At 37.3% G+C, this 21,235-nt stretch overlaps 1 pseudogene; it reads left to right on the top strand.

Moving 5' to 3' along the window:
- Positions 1–15,539: 15,539 nt before the first annotated feature.
- On the top strand, positions 15,540–17,533 carry LOC149004501 (sugar carrier protein C-like; annotated as a pseudogene).
- The last annotated feature ends 3,702 nt before the right edge of the window (positions 17,534–21,235 follow it).

Below are 21,235 nucleotides of genomic sequence, written 5' to 3'. Positions count from 1 at the left end.
AAATACAAAGAGATAGATATAGTTATCATTAAGCTAGAAGATAAGAAGATAGAGTTATAAAATGGAAAAGAAACTAAGAGCTTCAATGCTTCCACAAGAACTCCAGCCTTCTTCTCCAACATATAGTCTTCTCCAGCAGCTCTCCCACGAATTGTCTCTCTCCTCTCTTCTCCTCTTTTGCTCCTCTTTTCCTCCTCTCTTCCTCTTTTACGTTTTTGCCTCCTTTATACCCTTCTTTTCCCCAAAAAGTGCTAGGCTAAAAGTGGCTTGTAGGATTAGAACATTTTCTTTTGATATCAACGGCTGAGATCTTTCATGGAATGACAAGAAGAAAGTCCATTAAGTTAGCCATTTTTGGTCATTTCCACTTGAATTGGATCTAAGAATATTCTGCTCCGTATTGCTGCAGCAAACTCTAAAGCAAAGTTAGAGGACATGCAGATTCTTCTTCTATTATAGATCTTCACCTACATTTTTCAAGAGAAACAGTATTAATCAAATTCATTCATTAATCTGAAAGAAAATTCATGTAAGAGTGACAATAATGACCTATACAAGATGCAACATGTTAAGACTCAATAAGACAACATCTAATGAATACTAACACTAAAACAAAGATAAAATACTCCTAAATCGAGCCATCTCAAGTATAAAGTTACCAATCATAACTCTATTTCATAGAGTTATCACTTACTCATTCCAAATGTGCAGATTCAATTGAAAGGTGGTAATGAGACATACCTATGGACAAATCCGTGGATCAATGGTAATCCAATTGAACATGAAAAAATCCTATTGGTTGAGGCGATGGGTAGAAAGCTTAGTGATGAGGTTACAACTATCTGTAGTAGTGAAGGAACATGGAAACAAAATCTCAGCGATGCTAAAGTTTTCTAGCTAGTGGCATATTCACTATGAAATCTGCATGGGACTGTATAAGACAAAGGAGCCCAACGATAACTTGGGCCAAGGTGGTGTGGCACTCTGGTGGACAGCCTCGCTTTTCTTTCATCTCCTGGCTGGCTTGTAAACATCGGTTAAATACGAAAGATGTGATTGCCTAATGGGGGATACAAGTGGGTCTTAATTTCTGTCTATGTGGTAGAGAATCCGAAACTTTAGATCACTTGCTATTTAAATGCTCATTCACTCAATTTATATGGAAGAATATTCTTGTAAGAAACGGATATCAAAGACAAATATGCTCAACATGGATGGAGGAACTTCACTGGGTACAATCACACTTACCAGAGTCATCTTTTATTTGCAAAATTAAGTGTTTCAGTTTTAATGCGACCATCTACCGCATTTGGCAAGCCCGGAATGACAAGATTTTTAGAGGTGATAACATTTGTGCTCCTACCTTACTTGCCCGTATCATCTCTGATACAAGGCACATATTTTTTAACTCAACCGAGTATGTGGAGGATACTAATCATAGCCGTGATTTTTTCAACTGGTGCCTACGGCACAATTGGAAGAAACTCGTAAGGCCATGTAATATTTGCTTCAGCGGGTTGTAGCAATGCCAAAAATATGCTTCATATGGAGCTGAAAGCAATACTTTGTGGTCTACAAAGAGCTACACATTATGGCCATACTCAAGTACAAGTGCAATCCGACTCTCAACTTGCATCAAATCCTAACTGGAGGCTTACAAATCCCATGGGCAGCAAGAGGTATTGTGGATGATATATTGGACATCAAGCATAGGCTACATCACTGTGTGTTCACACATCATGTTAGGGAATCTAATTTTTGTTCAGATTTTTTAGCTCGTTTCTTGAACTTCCCTGGAGAAACCCACTTATGTCTCTGTAACCTTCCTCTGAATCTGGCCCAACTTGTTCACCAGGATGCCAATGGAAAGCGTTACCAACGCATGTAATTTTAATTTTCTATTCCTAGTTTAATACAAAGCATATTTTCACCAAAAAAAAAAAACACGGGTTGTGGGATTTCTTGATCCTCATCTTATGACAACCAAAAAATAAGCTTTAAATGATACTAATTAAAGCCTCAAATGGGTTGGCTTTCAATGAACCTAATGAAAGTCTTCTATTATTGGATTCAAAATCTTAGGGTGGCAATTACAAAAAAATAAAATAAAATAAATTAAAATCTTAGGGTGGAAAAATCATGTTGGACCACATGATTTTGATTACATATTTACAAGGACCGCTGAGGAATAAATTAGTTCCTAAACTTTCTGAATGTTTTATTTTTAGTATACTTTACTTGAAATTTGACAAAGAAAGAAGGAGAATCCAGCGAATGTGGGTGGTCATCTACAGGGGAGGGGCAATGGTGGTTGCTGGTAGGGGAGGGTGATGATGGCAGGCGAAGAGAGGGTAGGGGTAGTGGTGGTTGCCGGTAGGGGAAGGCGGCGGTTTCCGGCAGTGGAGGGATGGTCAAGGTTACAATGTGAGGTTTCTGACAGGTTCTCCCTTCACCCCTTGATACGGGAAAAATATCGTTGAACTGAGTCCATTCTTGGTTCAACCCTTGACCCTAGACGGGGACAAATGCATGGAACCTGACATCAGAGACAAGGATCAATGAATGGCTTAAGAGCATCAATGCACATGCGAAGGCCCAATAAAATGTGTATAGGGGAAGGAGAAAAACCTAGGAGATTTATTTCAAGAACTGCAACAAGTTTATAAGAGTTCCAATCATGGGTTCGAAAAAGGGAAATATATATATATATATATATATTGGCAAGTTTTAAGAGTTCCAATCGTGGGTGTGAAAAAGATTTTTTTTTTTCAAAAGGGAGAACGAGAAGTAGAGAATCCAAGAGATTTACAACGGATTCGAATCCACATCCCATCTGCAACTGGCGGTGGTGGTGGAATGACAATGATGGCTAGAGGAGGAGTGGAGTAGCGCATAGGGTTTGGGAAATTCAGGATTGAGTCTTGTAGAGTTAGGAACTTGAGATGCCTCATCAACATGTATGCAAAGTGTGGCCAAGCCCATAAGAGTCTCCTCATACATGTTGAGTACCCATGCGAAGAGCACTGTTGGTTGGATCTACAACATGCAAGTCCTTGAAGTTCTCGATCTCTCCTGTCGAATGATGAGAATCGCAATAGTACCTGACCTCGTGTCGCTGTTCCTCTTCTCTTGGCTTTCATGAGGAGGAGGCTCAAGCAAAGTGAGAGGGTCCGAAGGAGTGGAGAACACAACTTTTCGTTTGCGCCTTGCTCCTAAAACCATTAAAATGCGATTTGAGAAATTCATTGAGTCAGGTAGAGTTAGGAATTTGATTTTGAAAATTTTGAACCTATAGATAGAATTTCTTATTTATATATATACCCCGCAGTTTCTTTTACAACCATCCAATTTGTTTTTGAATTCATGGCCAAATCCTAATAGTTGGCAGTAGCGTTGCTACAAATAAAAATCCCTCAAAGTATGTCTAACATTGTCTCAACTCTATGTACAACAATGAGTTAGCAAAAGCAAAAGTCGATCAACACCAACCTAACCCTGTTAAATGAGGGTTAATTAGGTTTGGACACCTCAGAATGCATTAGTGTTGGTGTGGACTTAAGTTGAGTAAAGAGGACTCAATATTAATTGAGTCTTGATTCTTTATTCCTCCGGTCAAAGGTATGTGCTCCTCTAACACTTATCTATCGTATAATAAGAGTATGACACCTTTGAATACTCATAAAATGAATCAAATATGAAATTCCAACAGGTCTCTTGTGTACCTCACCCTTATTGTGTGGTGAAGAAGCATTAAGGGAGCACGTACCTCTACCCTGAGATAGAGATGAACCAAACTTGTATTACTTGGACTTGAATTAAAAAACAAGGCTGGACCAAACCTTGTTTCTTCTTTAGTTTTGATATTTAAAATTCCATGATTGACATCAACTATTCGAATGAATTTCTTGTTATCCAAAAGAATTAAAAATCAGATTGTAATTGGTGACATGAGGTACAACCAAGGAAAGAAAGATTGGTGAAATATTGCCAAGACTCGGTGATATTTCTTAGTTTTGGAAGCTACCGACAAGAAAACAAGCAGTGAAATGATTTTTACCAAAAGTCAGTAAAAAATCAGTGATTTATCACTTTTTATCAACATCTCGCGATATTTTGGTGATTTTTCACCTATTATAAATGAAAATTCGGATGAATGCTATAAGACAAATTTGGATACGTTTCATCATTTACTGGATTCCAATAGTTTGTTGTTGAAAATCAGAAGAATAAAAAATGACATAATTATGTAAGCTGCTTCAACCACAAGTGACCTTAAGATTACACCGTTTGATTTATAAATGTAGTTAGTTATGGGGAATCCAATGGTGGAAATAAAGGATCAATTGAAATGAGATGACCTATCAGGATCCCAAAAAGACAGAGCTGAAAAAAGAGAGTTGTCACTTGTCATGGCTATCAAATAGTCGCACTTTAAATTTTAATGCATACAAGTTACAAGCACGGTACATTATGTCGGCGACATATCGCCGACACACGGCGATATATCGCCAAGTTGCTGGGGGGCGATACGATTCCCCCCAGCGATACGATTTATTCATAAAGTCGGCGACATATCGCCGATTTCTCGGGATATGTCGATGACGGTCGATTTTTCGACCTCAGCTAGTCTGTCCGGTCATCGGTGGTTGAGGAGAAAGGACGACGAAGAGTTGTAGACGAGTAGAGGGAGGTAGAAAGGGGTTCGATGAGCTTATTCCACCTTCTAAGCAATGAAAAATCATTTATTCTCTTCCAAATGTTGAGAGCCTGATAGATCAATGTGATTCTTTCAAATGGGAAAAAATGGAAGAACATGGATGGACAGAGAAAAAGGGTTTGCTCCGACGCTAGTTCCGGTGGCGATTCTAGTAACCATGCTTCTAAGACTTCTGGAATAGCCGATTCAAGAGAATAAAACGAAGTAGAACTACAGAATTGAAGAAGATGAAGCAAAATAGCTTCTGGATGCTGCAGTTCTGCGTGGGTTTTAGAAGTTCGTGAAAACGGTGGTTAATGACAATATCCCCAAAATTGAGAGGGAGAACACAAATTGCTTGAAAATCGAACAGTTTTCTCCCAAGAGATACATGAAGACACTCAAACAGACAATGGAAAGGCCAAATTTCCTCAGAAAATGTGAAGAAAACAAGTTCTTGAAAAGCAAATTTCAGAAATTGGAACTCACCGTTGGGAATGTGTTGCTGGTGTAGGAAATAAGCATACAAGTTTTACCAACGGCACCATCCCCGACCGTGACACACTTAATGAAACGAGACGTGCTCATTTCAGCCAGTGAAAGCTCAGATCTTCACCCGACGACGATCAATCAACTCAGATGAACCCAAATTATCTTTCCCTCCTTTTCCACTTCCACAGTTCCACTTTCTTTCAATTGATCGGAAAAAAAATCGTCCGACATGTCGACATCGATGTCGACATGTCAGTGGTGTCGCCGGCCACCGACACGGCGACACCAGTCGACCTGTCGAACCTTGGTTACAAGTCCACAACACATTAAGTTGTCACTTGTCATGGTTGTCAAATAGTCAAATATTAACTTTTAATGCTCACAAGTCCCACCACAAGTCCACAACACACTATCTTTTACGTGTCTCTTGTTTTTAATGGTGTTTCCACTTTAAAGCTTTCATGAATGATCGTTGGAATCCCACTGAAACCTAGAACACACTATCTTTTACATGTCTCTTGTTTTTAATGGTGTTTCCACTTTCTATTTCAAAAAGCTTTCATGAATAATCGTTGGAATCCCACTGAAACCCAGGTCGAATGTCGCCGACATTTGGGGGTTTTAGTGGTATCGATAGCCACTGACACCCTTTGTGTCGGCGATATTTCATACTATCACCATGACTGGGGTAAGGGGTACAATCATCCTTCTCAAACTATCACCATGGCTGTGGTTTAGGTCACCACTCTCTCGCCACACCATTGGCATGAGAACTAGCACGTGTCAAGGATAAGCCTAACTCAGTGCAAGTCAACTACTCAGTCACATCATTCTAGGTCCAGATACCTCCTCCCCCCCCCCATGCTTCTCGCTTTCTTGGTTTAGTATCCTTCCTTATTTAGAGTCAACGTATCATTCTTGGACTACATCTTCCCTTAACCCTATTGCTCATCCACATATAATGGGCGGGAAGCTCTCGTGTTCCCTTATGCTTCTCACCTTCTTGGGCACCCATGAGCCCAAGCCTATTATATGCAACCTTACCAATGAAAGCCCCCCACAACAATGTTGTGTCCCGCATGTTTCTCGCACTCTTAGGCTCCCACCAACCAAATACCGCTGTCACTTTACATCAATACCCCGGCGGATAAGGTCATGATATGACAGGGTACCTAACCATATTCTTCTAGACCTCCAAGTCATGGCAAACAGCCGCTGTTATCCCAAGCCAAGACTACCAATCTAGTATTCCCCAATTCATAGTCACAACAACAAAAAATTCCCAAAGAAGTAAAAGGTTTAAATCAACATTCACAATCCAAAATCCAATTCAAGTCCATAATAATCATTTTGTATTCTATAATTTCAGAACATAATCATCATTCCTAATAGTAGCATTCCAAAGTCTTATAACAACAGCATGTATATCAATATGCAAGTTTCAAATCAAATAAGAAAGCGACAATGGTTATGTGCAAGCAAATGTCCTCACTTTGCTATTGATTGGCAACTTCGGAAAGACACTGAAAGGGCAAGTTCATGCTTCCCAAAAAGTCCTAATAACATGTTGGTTCAAGGTTAGAAATAACCTTAGAGGTCCTATATCGAAAAGAGAAACAAAAACCAACACTGCAAGGAGTGGTTGGTCAAGTGGGTTGCTTGGGGTGACTAGGACAGTCGACCAGGGCAACCAACCACCATTCGAGTAAGGACAAAATTGACTAGGAATGACTGAAGGCTTCAAAATTGGGTTCTAAACTGTGAAATCCTTAAAAGTCCTAACGTGATAACTCGACGTTTCATGTTCGCGAACTTGGAGTACTGGTAGAAGGCAATTTCAAACCATCCGAGTTGGGCTTGAAAGTTTAGAAAATCAAACCTATAGACTTTGATGAACAAGAAGAAGTCTCGACCACCCTAGTTGATTTCAAGAAGAGGGAGAAAGTCAGTCTAGAAGACATAAAAAGTAAAGTTTTTGCATGCACGAAAAACCTATGCTAGAGGACTTTAATGCCAAAGTAAAATATACTATTGATTAGGAAATGTTTAGAGGTTCCTACCCTATGAAGCCTGTTACAATCGGCATTTTTAAGAAGAAGATAGAGGCCATGATTGGAACCAGTTCCACAGTTTGATCAACTGCCCTTGCCCAGAATTGTTAATTTCTGAAATTGGGGTTTAAAACCCTATTTTATGACTCTCTAACCTCATAAACGAGATTTTTTATGTGTTTGGAGGCTGAGCTCATAAGAGAGGAGAAGAGGAAATATTTTGGAGAGATTCTTGTACGATTGGAGGTGTTGAACTGCGAATCGAAAGGGTAAGCGCGTGTTGAGGTAAGAATGTTCTAAAAACCCCTCTTTCAAGTGTTCTTCTTAATATTTTGATGGATTGTTGGCTTTATGGATGAGATTGGTGAGTCTGGGTTGAATGGAATGACTGATCTTACTCCCCATTGTGTTTTCCAACCCCATTGAGCGATTCATGCTATCCCTTCATTTTTAGACCAATTCATCCTTTTTAAAATGCTCGTGGGCGACTCTCTGAAAACCAAATTGGGGCTTTTGAGTTGGAGACTAGTTTGGGTGTTTGGAAGGTGTTCTTAGGACATGTATGGTATGCTATTGAAGCCCAAAAAGTTTGAATTTTGAAATAGGGCAAGAAATTTGAATTTTAAAATAGGGCAAGAAAATGCCTTTTTGGTTTTGAGCCAATGGGCAGTCGACTAGGTAAGTGACCAGCCCTATCCATCCGGTCCCTTTTGGGTGAGATGAATTTGATTCCTATGATGCTTAGTCTTGTTCCCAAACTTAAATCTAATTTAACCCGTTTGTTTTTTAGGTTGTTTGTGAGTTGTTTGCACACTTTAATTGTGGAATTCTTGAGCTTTGAGAGTTTAACTTGTCCTTAACAGGTGAGGGATACATTTTCATATATCATATGTAATTAACTTGATTGTATTGCTTGTTATTATATGGTGATGAAAAGCATTTCATATATTGAGCAGTCAATTTGATTATAATTCTTGTAATTATGAATGTGGAATATCTTTGTATGAATTACATGGGACTTTGCACGGAAAAATGATAAGGTGATATTTTATGTTTATTTTTTATTCAACTCATTTTCAAATTATGGTTGTGAATGTGATATATTGGGAATTGAGTGATAATGCATTACATGTATATTAACCCAGGGTTGTGGGTTCAACCATGCCCTTGGTGTCTTCACATTCATTTAGTCCTTTATGTGCATGTAGGTGTCTAGATGCATGGCTTGAGTACCATTTTTACATGCTACTACTCATTCGGTATGGGTATTGAAGCCGAGTGACCTGTGATAGCAGTGGAAGGGTCTTGTGGATCCAACATAGGTATCTAGTCCGTGAGGAGACACATGCCCACTATTATCATGCAATGGTAATTTTGCATATGTGGAGGATTTGGATTCGTGGTCGTCCAACAGAGGTAACTAGTTTGTGAGGAGACACGAGAGCATCCACCAAAGCATATGTATACCATCATAGGGTTACAGATAGTTAGTCCAACAGACCAACAGAGGTAGCCAATCCATGAGGAGTAACATTCTTGGGTGGGAACGATACTGGACCAACATAGGTAGCCAATCCATGAGGAAAGGTATATGGACCACATATAGTATGAAATGTAGTTGACTTGTATTGGGCTAGACTTATTCCTGACATGCTCCAGTACTCATACCAATGGTGTGGTGAGAGAGTGATGACCTAATCCCCAACCATGGTATGTTCTGACCGTACCCCTATATCGTGGGAACCCAAGAAAAGTAGCTAGTCCATGAGGGATCAGAGTGTATCGCCCTAATTTCCAATATGGGAAATAAGGTCGATAATTAGCCCAAGAATCGATTTCCCTTTAGTAGTGAACCAATCATGATACAATAGACCAATAATTTTATAACATTAAACTTGAAGAATTCAAAATATTTAATCAGCGAAAATTTATTTTTAAACTGTAATAAATTGAAACATTTTCATTATTCTAAAATTTTCAAAATAAAGGGTTCGACTATTACATTTATCAAATAAAAAAAATTTCATCACCAATACATAATTATTCAAAGATAAATAAAAGCATATTTTATATCCTGAACAAATAATATATGAGAAAGGTTCATTAGTAAGATGGGCTTCCTCTGCCTCACAACCCAATTCCTCAAGGTCATGCTCTACACATTCACCATCTGGAGAAAAATATTGGGTAAATTTTGAAAAACTTAGCAAAATTAAAACCAATAAGGTATCGACATGTTTGAAACGTATTGAAATAATATAAAAAAATACAATTAGATGCAATAAATAATATAATAATGTTATTGCACAAAATCATTATTTATCTTATTTGGAAACAATGCATTGCCCTATGTTGATACATCGCTTGCACACATTATACAACCTTGACATATGTATTGCTCCAAAATTTGAGATTCAGCACATCATACCCATGCCATTACATGGCTTGCGCATGTTATACAGCCCTGATATGTGTGGTTCCCTCGAGTATATATCTTAGATTTTTTTAATATGAAGGGATGAAGGTTGATCCACGTCGTTCTGTGGCTTGCGTGCGTTATACAAACCTATCAACCCATCCAATTCTCTATCGGACCATGATAAATGGAAAAGTTAATGTCTTGTTCTTTTTATAATGCAATATGCAATGTAATGTGTTAAGGAAACCTAGAGGGGGTGAATAAGTTGCAACTAATGGATTTGCCTAATTTTTCGGTTTAATTTCAAATACAAGATAAATTGTAAATTTCAATGAGATTAAAGTAATGCAATCAACCACAAGACAAATATTTTATAGTGGTTTTACATTGCAAGTCTACGTCCACTCCTCTCTTGGCTCCAAGAAAATGTTCCACTAGTGATTCTCTTTCAATACAATGGATCTCTTACAATATATGTTCAATATGACAAGAGCACCCTTTAAAATCTTTGTTCTAAATAAGGCAAAAGCACCATTTACAATCTTTGTTCTAAGTAGGGTAAGAATACCCTCTACCAATTCTAATCAACTTAGACTAGAATTGAGCAACAACACAATGTTGGAGATGAAAGATATTACCTAACAAGGGGTGTGACACTTTACCCCTTGTGTGAGTGTGATGCAATGATGAATGAATGCTTCAAAGGAAGGGATGCACCACTAATGAAGTACCAATTGCCTTCAATCACTTCAAGCCTCACTCCAATGAGCTTGCTTAACAACTTTGGAATGTCCTTCAAAGTTGAGTGAAGTTGGAAGGTAACTAATCAATGTTTGTTCACAAATTGAGAGTTTGAGAGGTTCAAGGTTGTAATAACTCAATAGACAAGGTAAAAGCTCTCAAATGGGGGGGGGTGTTTGGGCTTATAAAGATGGCATTCAATTGCTTGGCCCAACCTCCCAACGGATAGAAATTTTCTTTCAGTTTTCAATCTAGATGAACGTCCATTTGAATAAGTCGGAACTCTGTCTCAAAAGTTAGTAGTTAAAACTAGTCGTTGGGCTTAAGCTATACCAGACGTACGACCATCTGGACCAAATAGATGTCTTGACCTTTACTTGGGCTTGAGCATCTCGTGAGTTCGGTCCACTTGCTTTTGTATTAATCTGGACAATCACAACTTAATATAGGCATTAGTAATTCGTGTTTGTTATCATCAAAACTAATGGAGGCTGATGTGCAATGCTGACATGGCATTTCCCAAACACAATGTAATTCTAAGTCTTTATATTCATAGAAATTTATAGACATTTAGTAATCATATCAAAGCATAATATGTGAAACGAGATAAAATTCAATTCATACTAAAAACACAATGATTCAAATTTAACAATCAAGATCAAGATGATATATGTTGGGGTAATTGTATTACAAATTCTACAAAACACAAAAAATGAAAATGCAATACAATTGAAAGATGAAGAACCTTAGTCAATTCGGAGAGCTCGATGTTGCAATCAAACGAACCACAAATCAATGAGGTTGAGTCACACCTTGAGTGCTGTCTTTAAGGTAATTGATGCACCCTACTACCAAGGATTCTTTGCACCGCCTACTCCAAGATAAAACAACCTCCAATTAGAAGATGAGGTAGTTCTTCTAGTCCTTTCAAGGAGCCAAAAGCTAGAGCACAACACTTAGACAACTCAAAGAAAGAAATGAACCTTGTAAAACAAACAATGTGAGTCTGAGGAGTGTCTCTATTACACACCACATGCAAGGAAGGGTTGGGTTTATATAGGCCCAAACCACACCTTACACCCCTTGAGATTCTCAAGGCAATGAATTGGGTCATTGAATCACAATGACTCACCTCCTCACTAGGGGGAGAATCAATTCTCCACTAATGGAGAATCAATGGGCTTGTCCCTCCTCTACTAATGTGAATAAACCACATTGACCTAACTTCCCCACTACTTGGAGAAGTAACTCTCATATTCACTTATTTTGAATGAATTGGATTTAATCCATTCAAAAATCTTAACCCCACTCATGGTAATGGTCATGAAGTTGAAATGAGAATCGAAGGTCAAGAGTTAGAATTTTAGTAAATTCCACCCTTTAAATAAGCCCACCACATAACCATGATCAAGACCTTTTCATGAAAAGCCTCATAACCAAGGTCATGAAGGGCCTCCTTTACTCATAGGTGCCTCATTACCACCCTTACCTCATGGGTCCCACACACTAACAAAACAATTAAATAAAAGAAATGCAAAAACTAATTTTGAAACTAAATATAGATTTTAATAAAAAAAAACCTAACAATATATCATGTTTCAAACTATAAACAATATCTTAATTACAATCGAGATCGAGATAAAATATAGGGTTTCAAACTTGTAGATGTAATGTAGGGTCTTCACTAGCAATATAGATTAAATTAAAGACAACAACTCAAACATATGAATATAGTATGAGATTATCACTTGCAATTGAGATTAAATAAAAGACAACAAATCAAACATGTAGATATATTGCGGGATTTGCAATATATATCCAATGATACAATGGTTAAAATTAGTAGATATACTTGAAGGATTCTCACATGCAATATAGATCAAGATGAAATACAATGTTTCAAACTGTAGATAATATGAGGGATTCTCACTTACCTTTCTAATGGATTTGTAATTAAAATATAAAAACCAGCCGACACTTCGCCAGCCAAATAACAACTACTAAATTCTCTCTCACTCTCTCTCTCTCTCTCTCTCTCTCTCTCTCAATTCTCCCCATCATAAGATTAAGTCCACCTCTATTTATACTAAAAAAAAAAAAAAAATTGAGATACAACAACAACAACAACAACAACAACAAGCCTTGTCCCAACAAATGCAATAATAAATAAAACAATATTAATGATTAAGTTTTAGTAATACTAATATATATTAAAGTATATTAATGATGTTAATATTGTAATAAGCATTTAGTTAACATTCTTATAGTTTATTAATTTGATAATAATGGATTAAAATTTGTTCCTAGTTTTGGTTTGCTTTCTTTCCCTCTTTCTCTTCTAAGATGAAGTTTTGTTTCTATTAAAACAATCAATATAATTCATTAATGGCTTTAAATTCATTATACTAATATATTAGAATTACTTAACAGATTTCATAATTATTAACTTAATATATTTAATTAAGTGTCAGTATAATGGGTAAATTACTTTATTCATTTTTTTTAAATTCTTCTTTTTAATTTAATTCATAAATTTTCTTAGAAATTAGCAATAATAATGTTAATAATAATTTAAATCACATTATATTATATTGAACATAAAAATATTACTATATAAATGTAGTCAGGGCTATAATTTAAGGTAAATGCCAAAAATACCCTTAATAAAAATCTAGAGGTATTACCCAAAGTGATAAGACTTCCCAGAGGAGCCTGGTGTTACGACTTAATGCATGTTTGCCATAGAAACTAACACTTGTTAGAATATAAGGGGCATGCTTGTATAATACATCAGTGCATTTCATTTATATTCATATTTCATATTTGAACTCTTTTATAGGTTATGAAAACTCCATCATTTTAGAGTATGCATCACCGACCTAGCCTTATGACATCCTGCAGGCAAAGATGTAAAGACCCATGGAGACGCGTGTCCATACTTGAACTGCTCATACGATGCTCGGTCATTTTTAGTGCCATTGATTATTTTAGAGATGTGGTAGAACTTGACTAGGATTGTGTAACTATCTTTTGAGAAATAGAAGCATTAAACTAAATTCTTTTAAACCTTTCTTGATAATTTTGAGACTTCCACTGTTTGACTCTAACTTTTCTTTTTTAACTCCGATTATGACTTTGTTTATCTTTTTGGATGACTGTAATAACTCTAACAATTGGTACCTTCTTTTTCTTTTTCTCTTTGGACTATGACATATTGTATTGTAGTTATGGATTGGCCGTGAACCTAGATCCTGTAGTGTGCATCATCCCCACGAGTATTCGGGTAAGTTCGGATTCGGCTGTGTGGGGTGTGACATAAACTACTCCAAAATGCATAGAAAATTTTGAAATAATACTATAACATGGACCAACATAGTTTAAACATCAATCAACGCAAATCAATCCTAGGTTAGGTCTTTTCCGAAATCAATCTCGAAGAACACGGTGAACTAAAATGAATGGGGATCGACTCTAGGGTAAAGTTAACTCAAAAGTATCATTTTATGCTACTTCAAACAAAGATTTCTTTATCAGATACAAGTCGAGTAACTTTGGCTTGGTAAAGATGCGAAACAATGATGTGTCAAAATTATTAGAATTAATGATATTTGCATCAAAATAAATTTGGGTTACAAGATGACTCTTAAGATGAGAGACAGATTCCGGATTTTAGATTGAATCTTATTTCAGTTGGAAAACTTGATGATGAAGGGTATGAGTCACAATTTATGAGTTAGAGTGTGAAAATTGAAGAAGGGCTCTCTTATAATGGAAAAAGGCAAAACGTGTCACTCTCTTTATTGAGTTGAAGTGCAATTATTCAAATTGTGACCTAAATACTACCTTGAAAGACTCTACATCATATTTGTGGTATCACTGACCTAGACACATGAGTGAGTGAGAAAGGTTTAAAAATTTTGTCAAGAAGAAATTCAATTTTCAGTCTTAGGTATCTATCTAACCCCTTGTGGTCAATGTTTAGTTAGCAAGCAACATCGATTATCTTTCTCACTTGTTAAGTCAAAAATAAATAAATAAATAATAAAATAAAATAAAATAAATTCTTGAATTGATTCGTTCAGATGTATGTGGTCTCATGAAGACCAAAACCTTGCTGGTGGATTGTATCTTATTACTGTTGTTGATGATGCATCCTAGAATGTTTGGAGCTTTGTTATGAAAAATGAAAATCAAATGCTTAGAATTTTTGAAGCAAATGCATCCAAAGAGATAAAGGTAGTGAATATAGTAGTCCATTTGAGAAGCATGACAGTTGACATGAACAAATTATTTCAAGAACTTTTCAACATAATGATGTAACTAAAAGGATGAAGTGCATTAATTATGAAAATAATTAGATGTATACTCTCATATGCAAGGTTATCAAAATATTATTGAGGAGAAGCTATGAATACAATGATGTACTTGATAAATTTATCTCCATTAGTTCTCTTGAATGAAGATGGTCTTCAAAAGGTTTGGAGTGACAAAGATGCTTCTTATGACCACTTAAAGGTATTTAATTACGAGGCCTTTATACATATTTTAAAAGATGAGAGGACCAAGCTTGATGATAAAATCAAGTAATGCATTTTCTTAGGATATGGTGATGACAAATTTGAATATTAGTTTTGAGATCCTATTGAGAAATAATTGGTAATAAGTAAAGATGTAATATTAAGAGAAAATCAAACTTTTTGAGGTTGTAAATGAGTTTCTTGATTAATAAGCATCGGTCCCCATTGACCTTAAATAAAGAAACCTGGTGATTGGGAGTAGATAAAGACAACTTAGAGGGGCAGTTTGTAATTATGGGGGAAGTTGAGTCAGCCACAGAAAGATACCTTCTCAACCAATCAAATTCGGAATTATCCTATTAGACAGCTAAGCACGTGAAATTCTCGTTTCACTATAAACGAGGTTCCTCATCTGTTGATAACTTGACTTCACCAGCTCGTCTTTGCGATTCAGTATAAATTGAGGTCCTAATCTTTCATTTCTTCTTCACCAACTCGTCTCTGCGTTTTCCTCTGTTTTCCAGTTTCAACAAGTCTTATTCGTTTTTTCCGGTTTTGTTTCTTGTGCAAAACCGTTGATTTCATTCTCTGAGAAGCTCTGCGAGTAAAGAAGGAAAGCGATCATGGCGGGAGGTGTGGTTATGTCCACCACCGGTGGAGGCAAGGACTACCCTGGTAGGCTCACCACGTACGTCATCTTGGCCTGTATCATTGCCGCTTCCGGTGGTCTAATTTTCGGTTACGATATCGGTATTTCTGGTAAGGATCTCCGAGATCGCAGGCAATATCATGATTAATGCTAGTTCTATGAGTGTTTTTGATTCTCTTTTCGGTTCATTTTTCTGATCTGTGGAGGATTTCTTGTGTTTTTAGGTGGAGTAACGTCTATGGACTCATTTCTCCAAAAATTCTTCCCTTCGTGTTCGTAGAAGGAGCATAATGATCACTCCACAAATCAAGATCTAGTAAATTTGACAGTGAGACTCTCACACTGTTTACATCCTCACTGTACCTCGCTGCTTTGGTGGCCTCGCTTTTCGCTTCTACCGTCACGAGAAAACTTGGTCGCAAGGTATCCATGTTTATCGGAGGTTTGGTTTTCTTTGCCGGAGCTGTTATCAATGCTTCTTCTTTGAGAACATCGCGATGCTTATCATTGGACGTATTCTACTTGGGTATTGGTGTTGGATTTGCTAATCGGTGAATGTATAGATTTATTGGATCTTTTGTTCCCTGCTGCACTCACTTGTTTTTGGTTTACATGTCTGAGATAATCAATCATCTTCTTCTACAACTCAGTGTTTTTCCTTTTTGCCTCCTATTAAATAAGTTCGCAGCTTGATTTAAATCTTTTATGCGATTAATGGCTGGAATTTGAGTAACTGAATAACAAATTTCCTTTTACAGTCTGTGCCACTATACCTCTCCGAGATGGCTCCTCACAAGTTTCGTGGTGCTCTCAACATCGGGTTTCAACTTGCAATCACTCTTGGCATCCTCTTCGCTAACCTGATTAATTACTTCACGGCTAAGATTGAAGGAGGTTGGGGTTGGCGCGTGAGCCTGGGCGGTGCTGCTGTCCCTGCAGCCATCATCACCATTGGAGCCATTTTCCTTCCAGACACCCCGAACTCCCTTATTGAGAGATCCTCAGCTGAGGTAGCCAAACAGAAGCTCCAACATATCCGTGGTACTCCGGATGTGGACGATGAGTTTGAAGATTTGGTGGCTGCTAACGAGGCATCAAAAAAGGTGGAACACCCATGGAGAAATATCTTGCAGCCCAAATACAGACCTCACCTTACCATGGCCATAATGATCCCCTTTTTCCAGCAAGTCACCGGAATCAATGTCATCATGTTTTATGCTCCAGTGCTGTTCAAGACAATTGGGTTTGGAGATAATGCGTCCCTTATGTCTGCGGTGATCACCGGTTTGGTTAATGTGATTGCCACATTCGTGTCCGTTTCGTTGGTTGATAACTGGGGTAGACGAAAGCTCTTCCTGGAAGGCGGAATCCAAATGTTCATCTGCTAGGTAATTAAACTAGATCTCAATGTTGAGATTAATTTCTCTGTAAATTACTGATTATACCTAATAATGTTAATCAACCTTAAATTGTCAATCTATTGTATGCAGATTGCGGTAGCAATTCTGATAGGGATGAAATTCGGAGTGACCGGCGTATCGGATCATCTGTCCAAGGGATATGCCATTATTGTTGTGTTGTTCATCTGCATTTATGTAGCTGGGTTCGCCTGGTCATGGGGTCCCTTGGGATGGCTGGTGCCAAGTGAGATATTCCCATTGGAGATCGGGTCAAGAAAGACAGAGTATCAATGTTGCAGTCAACATGACTTTCACCTTCATAATAGCACAGGTGTTCTTGGCGATGTTGTGCCACTTCAAATACGGGCTCTTCTTATTCTTTGCTGCTTGGGTCTTTGTTATGACTATCTTCATCTACTTCTTGCTGCCGGAGACCAAGGGAGTACCCATTGAAGAGATGTCACGAGTGTGGAAGCGACACTGGTACTGGGGCAAATACATCGCTGATGAAGATGTGATTGGTGGTTTTGAGTTGGAGAAAGGTCCACAAGTTAAGAATGTTGACTGATTAATTTCAACGGTTTTTTCAGGATACATTCACAGAGTTTCAATTGTTCAATTTTCTTCTATCATGGAATGTCAGATATATTGATGTATATTAGTTTAATTATACCGTTGTATTTTGAAAATTAGCCCAATTTTTTCTTTTTGGGGTATAATGTAGTAATAAAATGAATTTTTTGGTTTTAAGTCAGAGAAAACTATAATCAATAGGGTCTGCCTTATGTTGTATCTTGTGATGCACCCTATTGAAACTTGGAAAGAATGCCATATCATGTGTTGTAGCCGTTCAATTTACATTTTTTTCGTGCAAGACACGGGTTGTGGGATTTCTTGATCCTCATCTTATGACAACCAAAAAATAAGCTTTAAAAGATACTAATTAAAGCCTCAAATGGGTTGGCTTTCAATAAACCTAATGAGAGTCTTCTATTATTGGATTCAAAATCTTAGGGTGGCGATTACCAAAAAAAAAAAATTCTTAGGGTGGAAAAATCATGTTGGACCCCATGATTTTGATTACATATTTATATGGACCGCTGAGTAATAAATGAGTTCCTAAACTTTCTTAATGTTTTATTTTTAATATATTGTACTTAAAATTTGACAAAGAAAGAAGGAGAATCCAGCGAATGTGGGTGGTCATCCGCAGGGGAAGGGCAGTGGTGGTTGCCGGTAGGGGAGGCGATGATGGCCAGCAGAAGAGGGGTGGGGGCAGTGGTGGTTGCTGGTTGGGGAAGGCGGTGGTTGCCGGCAGTGGAGGGATGGTCACGGTTGCGATGTGAGGTTTCTGACAGGTTCTCCCTTCACCCCTTAACCTTTCATCCACGTAAAATCTTTGACAGTTAAAATGGATAACCTGTATTTTTTTTTAACTTGATCAAGATAGATATTGTACAATTTAGCTCACTTAAATGAACAACAAGAAAATAGAGGCCCATTTAACCGAGCGCCCTGAAAAAATATAAAAAAAAAACTCTTATTATTTTGATTCTCTTAGGGCTTGTTTGGTTACATGAGTCTGGAGATTTCAAATATCTAGAGATTTCAAATCTATAGATTTCAAGTCTATGGAGTTATAATTTATAAAATTAGATGTTTGGTTGTGGAATGAAATTTGTGGATTCATCCTAAAAAACTATTTGATCGACGTGATTTTTGTGAATGTGCGAATGTATAGTTTTTTTGAAATCTCTGGATTTCACCCCTTACCCATAAATTTGTAGATTCACGTTTTTAGTGTAAAAATGTGAATCTCTAGATTTCATGAATCTAGAGATTTTTACAACCAAACGGGTATAATTCTCAGATTCATGAATCCAGAGATTTGAAATCTCTGAATTCATGTAACCAAATTAACAGGCCCTTAAAGCATCCATCCTCTTTTCTCTTACTTTGGGTGGCCACTTGGGCTTCAGCCTCTATTTTGGATTTTTGCATAATCGAGAGCCAATATGGTTTGGTGTTAAGGCCATCAACTTCAAGTCTTGTCTATTGCTCCTCCCATGTTCTCTTAATCTAAAACCTCTTAAAAAATATTAAAAACACTATTAATGTCATGAGGTTTGTCTCTTGTTCCAAAGCTAAATCTTCTTATAATTTTATATTTTTTTTAGAATATACAGACGATTATTAAGAGAAGAAGAGAGAGATACATTTGAGGTATAAAGTTGAAATTTTCAACTTGTGTGGTTAAAGGTTAAAATTTTCAGACTTACCTTAAAGTTAGATTGGGCTAGTCTTTTCTTGCGGTAGTTTGCTTGTTGCCAGTTAGGATTTCACCACGTTTTCAAAAATATATCAAATAGTTGTAAGAAAAATTGCATATATATATATATATATATATATATATATACATATGAAATTTTACTTTTACATCTAAAGGTTTAAAATTTTCAGAAAGTTACAAAATCAAGTCTCTAACTTTACCCCACTCAATTCCCTAACTTCTCAAACCTTATATGCTCTTCTGCTCCACCTTTTTACTCTAGCAATCGTTCCACCACCACCATCATCGTTCCACAATATGGCTGCTACGTGTTACTAGCAATGTGAAGTGATGAGAATTCAAGGGAAACCATAATGACCAAATCGAAAGGGTATCAACTCTTGATCAGGCATCGGATTCATACAAGGATAAAAGCACCAGGAAATAAAATAAAACTAATACCAAAGTAAAGAAATTTCTGTAAATAAAACTAGAAATTACTTCTACACTAATTATCAATGAAAAAATTCCCCAGCAACGGCGCCAAAAACTTGTTGTTTGTATCTGAAGATTCTACGCAAGTGCACGTGTCGCAATCAAGTAATATATATTAAGTTGAGTATCGATCCCACGGAGAATTTATCTTTAATTCTCAATGTAAAAGTAAAACTGATTTAAACAAGATTAACAAGATTGATTTGTGATTGATGAACTAAATAAAAATTCGGATGAATGCTATAAGACAAATTTGGATACGCTTCATCATTTCTGTGATTCCAATAGTTTGTTGTTGAAAATCAGAAGAATAAAAAATGACATAATTATGTAAGCTGCTTCAACCACAAGTGACCTTAAGATTACACCGTTTGATTTATAAATATAGTTAGTTATGGGGAATCCAATGGTGGAAATAAAGGATCAATTGAAATGAGATGACCTATCGGATCCCAAAAGATGAGCTGGAAAAAGAGAGTTGTCACTTGTCATGGCTATCAAATAGTCGCACTTTAAATTTTAATGCATACAAGTTACAAGCACGGACATTATGTCGGGCACATATCGTCACACACGGCGATATATCGCCAAGTTGCTGGGGGGCTGATACGATTCCCCCGCCGATACGATTTATTCATAAAGTCGGCGACATATCGCCGATTTCCGGAGATATGTCGATGACGGTCGATTTTCGACCTCAGCTAGTCTGTCCGTTCACGGTGGTTGAGGAGAAAGGACGACGAAGAGTTGTAGACGAGTAGAGGGAGGTAGAAAGGGGTTCGATGAGCTTATTCCACCTTCTAAGCAATGAAAAATCATTTATTCTCTTCCAAATGCCGAGAGCCCTGATAGATCAATGTGATTCTTTCAAATGGGAAAAAATGGAAGAACATGGATGGACGAGAGAAAAGGGTTTGCTCCGACGCTGGTTCCGGTGGCGATTCTAGTAACCATGCTTCTAAGACTTCTGGAATAGCCGATTCAAGAGAATAAAACGAAGTAGAACTACGGTAATTGAAGAAGATGAAGCAAAATAGCTTCCGGATGCCGCGCTTCTGTGGGTTTTAGAAGTTCGTGGAAACGGTGGTTAATGACAATATCCCCAAAATTGAGAGGGAGAACACAAATTGCTTGAAAATCGAACAGTTTTCTCCCAAGAGATACATGAAGACACTCAAACAGACAATGGAAAGGCCAAATTTCCTCGAAAATGTGAAGAAAACAAGTTCTTGAAAAGCAAATTTCAGAAATTGGAACTCACCGTTGGGAATGTGTTGCTGGTGTAGGAAATAAGCATACAAGTTTTACCAACGGCACCATCCCCGACCGTGACACACTTAATGAAACGAGACGTGCTCATTTCAGCCTGAAAGCTCCGGATCTTCACCCGACTGACGATCAATCAACTCAGATGAACCCAAATTATCTTTCCCTCCTTTTCCACTTCCACAGGCCTACTTTCTTTCAATTGATCGGAAAAAAGTCGTCCGACATGTCGAGCATCGT

The sequence above is a fragment of the Hakea prostrata genome, chromosome 9 (genome assembly GCF_041222555.1).
Source record: "Hakea prostrata isolate BN-2017 chromosome 9, UWA_Hpros_2, whole genome shotgun sequence".
NCBI lineage: Eukaryota > Viridiplantae > Streptophyta > Magnoliopsida > Proteales > Proteaceae > Hakea > Hakea prostrata.
This window is presented reverse-complemented; position numbering and strand designations above follow the sequence as displayed.